Here is an 8,501-nt window from a genome sequence, read left to right as displayed (position 1 = left end):
AATGCCAAGTAACTTATTAAAACGGGAAAAAGGCAAAGGGGCGGGTTTTCTTCTAGAGCTTCCAAAAGGAACACAGCCCTGCTGACCCCTTTTAGACTCACTTCTGACCTCCAGAACGATGAGAGGGCCGATTTGTGTTGTGTAAAGTTCGTGGCACTTTGTTATGGCCACGGTAGGAAGCTAATACAGGACTGCTATGCCTCATGCTTCTGAGAACATTCTAGAATGTACCTGACCATTTAGGAACAAGTGCAGGTTGACTAGACGTTGCCATAGTCTTCCCAGGTGACTGGATCAGTTTACGCTCCCAGCAGCAGCCATGTATGAGTCCTGGTTGCTTCACACCCTTGGAAGAGATATATTTAATTAAAAGAAATGACAGGACTTGGTGCTGATGGGCCAGTTGTGCAGTGGGTGGATGTTCAGCAAGCGCTGGTCAGTGCGGATCCAGCCGGCCCCGGGGAGGGGTGAGGGAGTGGCCGCCCCAGGGCGTCTAGCTGGGAAAACTAGAATTCCTTCAGTGGGAAATACTGATGAATTTAAGATTAAACAGAACTTTCCACCTGAAGAGTTTGAACAATGCTTATCTCATCTGGGTAACTTACTGACCAACTGAGGCAGTGGTGGGTATCAGGTGGAGTCAGGCCTGTATGGCTCAGAGTCTGGAAAGTACCCTCATTTAAGGGCTATGACTGTAAGCAAGTCACTATCGCCTGGTGCTCTGGTCGGGCCGTCTGGAACATGGGTTTGATCCTGGGCTTCCTGAGGCGCTGTGGGTGGTTGAGAGGAGCCTCCATATTTACTGCTCTTGTTAAGCACATAAATTCCTTTACAAGAAGTTGACAACTCAGGGTTCAGCGTTCAGGATGCTGTGCTGAGCGGCTCCCTTGAGAGGGGCTGAGAATGTCAGCTGCTTAGTCGGCCTTGAGGGCAGGTGAGGTCATTATCAGCCCCCTAGGGGCTGAGCCACTGTCCCCCACCCCCATTCCTGAAATTCCTTTTGAAATTGCTTGTTTGTTCATACATTCATTAAACCATTGCCGAACTTGACTGTGCTCATTATAATGCAGTCATTAGAACACAGACTCCCAGGTCAAATGCCTGATTTATTTAAAAACACTTACTTAATTAATTTTATTTATCATCTTTTTTTTTAAAAAAAAAAAAAAACCAGTGAGTGACAGAGAGAGAGAGGAAAAACAAGAAAGCAAGCTGCCAGGTCGAGGACTCGAACCTCAGTCAGCCATGTGGGAGCCTTAGCCACCATGCCACCTGCTAGCCTCAACCATTATTATTATTTAACTTGACCAGAAAGAGAGAGAGAGAGAGAGAGAGAGAGAGAGAGAAAGCTAGTAGGTCTGGGACTGAAACCATGTTCCACCATGCAGGGAATCCAGCACCTTAAACACCGTACCACCTGCTTGCCCCAAATGCCTGACCTAACTCTTACCTTTCTCATTTGCTGTCTGCCTTTGTCAACTCTTTTCTTTTTGAAATTTTCTTTCCTTGTTTGTGATGGAATTGGATGTGTGTGCATAAGAGAGAGAAACGAGAGCCCTCTACAGGGCTGGGCACACGGTGATGCCCTTTCTCTTGTTGGATCTTGAGGACTTTGCAAGTGCCCAGCATGTTTCATGCTGACTAGGCTAGGGATTCGAACCTCTGACCACGGGGGTCTGGCTACTCTTGAGTAGCATATTACTGTTGCTCCATGTAGCTGACCCACCTTTGCTAAGTCTTAACCTCTGTGCCTAGTTTCCTGATTTTTTAAAAAGAATTATTTTATTTTAACTTTTATGTATTTACTTATTTTAATTTGACCAGAGAGGGATAGAGTGAGTGAGAGAGAGGGAATGTGAGAAAGCAAACCACCAGGTCCAGGACTTGAACTATGGTTGGCCATGTGGGAATCCAGTGCCCTTAACCACCATGCCATCTGATCGCCCCCGGTTTCCTCATTTTTAAAATGAGAAGGCAACAGCACTTACCTCCTGGGGCTGGTGTGAATTGCATGAGATTGCCCATGGCATGCCTGGCGGGCATCCCTCATGCTGGGGCGCAGAAACGGTGCCCTCAGTCCTTCCTCCTCACCGGAGGCTGACAGGTGATGGCTCATCAGTGGCTATTGTTTTGATCTGTCATGTTGCTAATGGCAGAAATACCTGAGTCTGGGTAATTTATAAGGAATGGCCGATTTATTTAGCTCATGGTTTAAGAGGTCCAAAGTCAAGAGGCTTCATCTGGTGAAGGTCCATCAGTGGGGTCCTGAGGAGGCTCAGGGCATCACGTGGCAGGAGCTTCTGTGTCTGTGTCCCGTTACTAATCCGTGGTTAGCCAGTCTTGGGGCCTCTTTCTGACACCACAGTCATGATGGCAGTCAATCCCGTTACAAGGACAGTTAAGTTTCCAACATTGAACATTGAGGGGGCACATCCAGTCATAGCAATGTCTACAGAATAGCCCGGACCTAAAACTGGCCAGCTCAGTCCCTTGAGGGCAGGCTCAGACCTGTCACAGCTCCTCAAGAGATGCGGCTTTGAGGGGTGCCCCATTGATGGCAGCGTGTGGTTGGGAGGAGTCAAGCACCTGCCTTCCTCAGCAGCGACTGTGCTGCAGGGGAGCTTGGGACACTGAGCAGACTCAGCTTCCAGGCCGGAACGAGATGGGTCGGGGTGTCCAGAACCGCAGAAGTGACCCAGGAAGGGTCTGCCCGATCTCTCCCCTCCTCCTTGGTGGTGGTGGTGCCATGGCTCAGGGACTCTGTTACCCTTCCATGCTTCCTTCTTCCCAGATCCATATCTTCACTTTTGCCTTCGTCCAGGCCCCTCCGTGGACCTGCCTCAGCTGATGAAGTTAGTGTGATGGAAGCCAGAACAGTGGCCCCAAACAGGGATCCAGATACTAAAAATATCCCGTGCTGTGCTCTCTGCAGGTTAAATAAAAGCACGCCGTGGTGAGCAGTGTGGGGAGAGGAGAATCCTCCCTCCCCCAGGCTCTTGGGGCCCAGGGGTTCCAGGTTTCTGGTCCTGCTCACCGGATCTGAGAGTTTGTGTAGATGGTGCTTACTCTCTGAGTGGGCCAGACCCATGGTGGGGAAGATGAGGAGGACAAGCTGGAGGTGTGGCCACACAGGGCCATGGTGCTCCTCTGTCCGAACAGCTGGCACTGTGGTGCGGGCCCTGAAGGCAGCACCAGCGTGGGAGATCTTGGGCGGTCAGAGTCGCCCTGGACTCCCTGCCTCAGAGGCGCCAGCTTGGAGACCATCCTCAGCATGATCAGTCAGGCGGTTCCTCTAGAGCTGTTTCTTTGCTTGACACTAAACGCAGTAGCCCATTGGTGTTTGAGGTTGTGTGGTACAAAGAGGGTCTATTTTATTTTTTCACATTGATTAATTATTTCTTCTACAAGAGAGATAAAGGCACACCCATCAGGGCCTTGACACCACCATCCATCCCTGCATCCAAGCTAGCCCAGATCACGGGTACACGTGAGCCTGTTGTACTTGGACACGTCCCAGGACGTGAACCCAGGGCCTTCCCTACGAGGATCCAGTTGCATTACCGCTGCACCACTGCCTGGTGAGATTGTGTCTTTTGATGCTAACAAGTGGTGAGGGGTGCAGTACTTCAGAATCATGGCTCAGACTTACCCCGGAGGGGATTGGCCACTCCCCCACCCCCTCTCCTTCATCCTCAGGGAGTGGAGTATTTTCCCTCTAGTTCTGTCTCTCTGACGGTCCCTCTGGTTCCCTCTGTACCTCTTATCCTGACATACCAGCTTGAATCCTCAAATGTGGGTATCTGGTGCCTTTGGACAGTGTTTTACCATTCCAGGGAGCCATTTCGTGATGTAAAACCTTAAACTCATACTTGTATTTTTTTTTTTTTTTTTATTGCCAGAGGGAGGTAGAGACAGAGATAGAGAGGGGGACAAATCAGCTCCCAAGGAAACATGTTCACACCACAGTCCCATCTCCATTTCTCCATCCTTTTGGGGTTTGGGGCATGCGCGTACACACACCTGGCATGTCTTGAACTCAGCTGGGACCAGAACTTGAACTGTTTGGCCGTGTGGAACTCAGCTCCTTTAACCGCCAGGCTGTGGGGCCTGCCCTCAACCCTTGTAGATGCCTGCTCCGTTGTTCCTCCTGTGTCAAGTGCCCTGCCCCTGTGAGTCCTCACTCTAGAAATGTTATATGCTTATAACATCTTCTCACTTTTTAAAAAAATTATTTATTTTAGTTTTGTTTACTCATTCATTTATTTTCATTTGGCCAGAGAGAGACACAGAGAAAGTTAGAGAGAAAGTGAGAAAGCAAGCCACCAGGTCTGGGACTCAAACTGCCGTCCGCTATGAGAGAGTGTCCAACTCCTTAACCACCATGTCACCTGCTGTTCCCCCACATCTCCTCACTTATTAAATACAGATTGAATACTTAACCTGTGCTAGGCCCTTCGTGAAATTGAATGTTGTTTTACTGAACTCATGACCAAAAATCGCTTGGCCTCACCTCTTATGTCCCAAGCTCAAAATAACTGAAATCCACCCTCACATAGGCCCCAGTGAGAATATTTAATCTTATTTCCAACTGGGACAGCAGTTAGTAAGCCCTAAAATCATGACCCAGGGAAACAGTGACTTAAAGAACAAAGAGCGGCCAGCAGATGGCATGATGGTTAAGGTGCTGGATTCCCACATGCTTGACTGCAGTTCGAGTCCCAGACCTGGCGACTTGCTTTCTCACTTTTTCTTCTCTGGTCAAATTACAAAGTAATAACAATAAATAAAGTTAAATAAAATAATTATTTCTAAAATTTAGCTTATTATTTTTTTAGAGAGATTTTTGCTATAGAGTATGTGTGTTTGCCGGAGAGACAAAGACAGAGAAACAAAAAGAGAGAAATCACCACTCCAGGGGGGTGGCCATTCCCCGGTCCCCTCTCCTCCATTCTCCTCTTGGGATTTTGGGCATGCACACACATACAACCAGCATGAGTTTTAAGCTGCCAGGCCCAGGACTCAAACTGCAGTTGACTGTGTGGTCCAGCAATGTAACTGTTATGCCATTTGCTGGTTCCTAAAACTTCTTAAAATAAATAAATAAATAAATAGATAGATAAATAAATAAATAAAATAATAAAAATAAACAAAAACAAGGGAATCTCTCTCTAGCTTAGTAGTTCCAGGTGGGGAGGTACCTGTGCTCCAGGCTGTCAGTCACAGGCCCAAATGCCACCTTTCTTGTTGCCCTGTCGTTTCCAAGTTCATTGCCGTCACTGAATGCTCAGAGCTCAGTCTGGCTAGTAGGAAGTGTGATCATGACATACCCATGTCTTAAGGCCTAGGTTGAGAAACGGCCTTTCACATTCCAATGGAAACTCAGACACTAGCCCTGGGAAAGGTAGTCTCTGATAAAACGCAAATAATTACTGAAGAAGGGGAGAATGGACATAATGGATACTGAGAAGCCTTTGGAGTATTCACCTTGTATTTATTTGATGTGGACCTTTGTGTGTTTATGACATAAATGCACCCAGATTATAAAAGCTGGTCATTTTGCTTTTTAAGAAAGAAGACCTGGGCTCACCACGGCAAGTCTATGGACAGTTCCACCGTGATGAATCAGCGTATCTGTAGAGGAATGGAAGAACACAAAGAAAGGTAAAAAAAAAGGTCTCTAAAAATTAAACTTAAGAAAGTCGTCTTTTTTTTGAGAGAGAGGTTTTTGCCACAGGGCGTGTGCACTCGCCAGACAGACAGAGAGAGACAGAGAGACAGAAAGCGAGAAATCACCCCCCCAGGGGGGATGGCCACACCTCAGTTCCCTCTCCTCCATTCTCCTCTCAGGATCTTGGGCACGCACGCACACACGCCCGGCGTGAGTTCAAGCCACTGGGTCCGGGATGTGAACCACGGCTGACTATATGGGAGTCCAGCGACACAGCCATTATGCCAACTGCTGGTCCCAGTCTTCTTTTTTTAAAAAATAATTATTTATTTAATTTTATGTCTTAATTACCTTTTTAAAATTTGCTACAAGACATGTGTACTTACCGGAGAGAGAGAAAGTGAGGAAGCAAGCCGCGAGGTTTGGGACTTGAACCACGGTTGGCTCTGTGGGAGTTCGCGTCTTAACCACCTGCTGGCTCCTGTATTTAAGATATTCTTCTGTGCAGTAATTAAATGAAGTACAGGCTTCCTTTAGGCCTCTGTGGGTCGGTAGAAGCCATCGAGAACTTGGAGACGGTAAAATTTCATGTGTCTCCAGTCACATCTCTGATTTCCGACACTAGAGGAGGATGCCTTTGTTAAGTATGGAGGGATCTTTCTGAGACTTAGAAGGAAACATAGGTATACACAGAACTTCCATGGTTTCAAATTAAATATTTGACTTCAAAACAGTGGACATTCGTTCCCAAAGCTGTGACACCTGCTTGGATGAGTCGTCTACATTCGTGAGGGGCCAGTACCCACAGGGAGCAGAGGCAGGCCCTGAGCCCCTGGTGGCTGCATCTTCTCTTGGAGTCACCATCCCTTCTTCTTCCTCTGCCTCCTCTTTTTTTCCCCCTTAAAAATAAAAGTTAGGAGGCTAGATGGTGGCACAGCAGTCAAATACAACACTCTGTGAGGCTGACCTCATGGGAAGGTTCCCAGTTCAAGTCTGGAGACCTCTCTGAGTACACAGGTCACACACATGCCCCTCAGCTGGGGCTGGCTGAAGGCTGGGGAAGGATCGTAGCACCAGGACCCTGCTCAGGGTGCTGACTCTCTGTCTCTTTGTCTCTCTCACTCATGGAAGAAATCAGTAAATAAGCTTTAAAAATAAATGAAAAAAATTTAAATATCATTTAATTTTAATATCCCAGAAACACATAGATACATTCTCTTTGTGAAAAATAAAAGTGATGTCCATTCCTAGCACCTATCCTACTTCTGTGCTTTTTAGAAATAACCACTGTGGGGGCCAGCAGGTGGTGTGGTGGTTAAGGTGCTGAACTCCCACATTGCCAACCATGGTTTGAGTCCCAGACCTGGCAACCTGATAAGTACACCAGGCGGATGTACATGTGTGCTCAAAATCCCAAGAAGAGAATGGAGGGGAAGAGATTGCAGTGTGGCCATCGTGCTTAGGGGGTGATTTCTCACTGTCTTTCTCTGGCAAGAACATGCACCCTATGGCAAAAACCTTAAAAAAGAAAAGGTTAAAAAAAATAGAAATAACCACTGTGATTTACTTTGTGTGTTTTCTTCCAGAACTTTTTCTAGTTGCCTCAATTACATGTTGTAGTAAGAACATTCATTTTTTTCTTTCTTTTTTTACCTTGTGTTTTTAAAATACATGCTGTCATATTAATCTTATTGACCTATTTAGTAGCTTTTTAATAAATTCAATAATGTGTCTTAGAATGTTTTCCAGACGGTACATGTGAAATCTTCCTTCTTAAAAATAATTATTTAATTAAATTAATTATTTATTTCAATTTGACCAGAGAGGGATCGAGAGAGAGAAAATGAGAAAGTAATAAAGCAAGATGCCAGGCCCAGGACTCAAACCGCAGTCGGCCATGTGAGAGTGCAGCGCCCTTAACCACCCCTCCACCTGCCAGCCCCCCTACCGTGTTGTTTTACGGCAGAGAAGTGAATCGTGTATCTGTAGTTTGGGAACCCATGGTTTACGGAGCCCTTTTCCTGAGATGGTGGTGAGGCTGGTTCTGGTTTCTGTGCTCATATTGCTGTGATGTGCTTTCTGGCACGATCCCCCAGCGTGCACAGGGAAATGTTTCCTGCAGTGCTTGCCAGGCTGTAGAGACACTGGGCCATCCTGTGTCTGCAAGCCTGGGTCTTAACAAACGTGGCTGGGTGGCCTGTCAGCTGGATGCCGGGGCTTCTGCTTGCCCACCCTCTTGCGGCCTGCGGATCTGCTCTTCAGTTCTGCCAGTCCATTGGGTGAGCTGCGCTTTCTCTCCATGGCTGCAATCCACCCGCCCTTCATCTTAATTCCAGGGCATTCTCTGATGCCTGGATTCATCTCCCAGTGGTGCCCAAGCCTCTGTCCTCACAGGGCTCCAGGGCATCTGGGCAGCCCTGTCCTTCCCAGGAGAGGTCAGGCATCATTTTCTCTTCTGAAAAGGATCCAAGCATTCCCCCAGGGGAGTCCCCCAGGGCGATCTGCTCCTCTGTGACGCCCTGAGGGGATTGTGAAGAGCAGCGGGTTCAGGGTTACTGTTGGCAGGCAGCACAGCACAGTCTGAGTGTGTACCATGGGTCGGCCTCTGCGGGAGCGCCTCGCCCACTCACCTCACTTAATTCTCACTGTGGCCTGTCAGGAAACGCAGTGGCTCATGTCCCTGCAATCCATGTATTGAGATGTGGTTGTTAATACCTTGAAGGTACTAGATTTCATGGGAACGACTAAGTGATTGGGCTGGGCCCTGGTGATCAACCCCTGGTGTGTGTGTAAGGAGACTCCGAAGGATAGGACGCAGCTGCTCTGCTCAGCA

General features: G+C 47.7%; 1 long non-coding RNA gene across 2 annotated transcripts in view; it reads left to right on the top strand.

The window, feature by feature from the left end:
- The window catches only part of LOC102475782 (uncharacterized), a 102,238-nt gene that overhangs the window by 28,300 nt on the left and 65,437 nt on the right, over positions 1 to 8,501 (top strand). The window contains exons 1-2 of one of the 2 annotated variants that reach the window (XR_336996.2): positions 257 to 435; positions 5,569 to 5,661. This is a non-coding gene — a long non-coding RNA (uncharacterized LOC102475782). Of the gene's footprint in view, positions 1 to 256; positions 436 to 5,568; positions 5,662 to 8,501 lie in introns of those variants that run through there. The other variant, XR_001369548.1, reaches the window with a different exon arrangement.

This window comes from Tupaia chinensis, unplaced genomic scaffold (assembly GCF_000334495.1).
Source record: "Tupaia chinensis unplaced genomic scaffold, TupChi_1.0 Scaffold143906_1, whole genome shotgun sequence".
Taxonomy (NCBI): Eukaryota; Metazoa; Chordata; class Mammalia; order Scandentia; family Tupaiidae; genus Tupaia; species Tupaia belangeri.
This window is presented reverse-complemented; position numbering and strand designations above follow the sequence as displayed.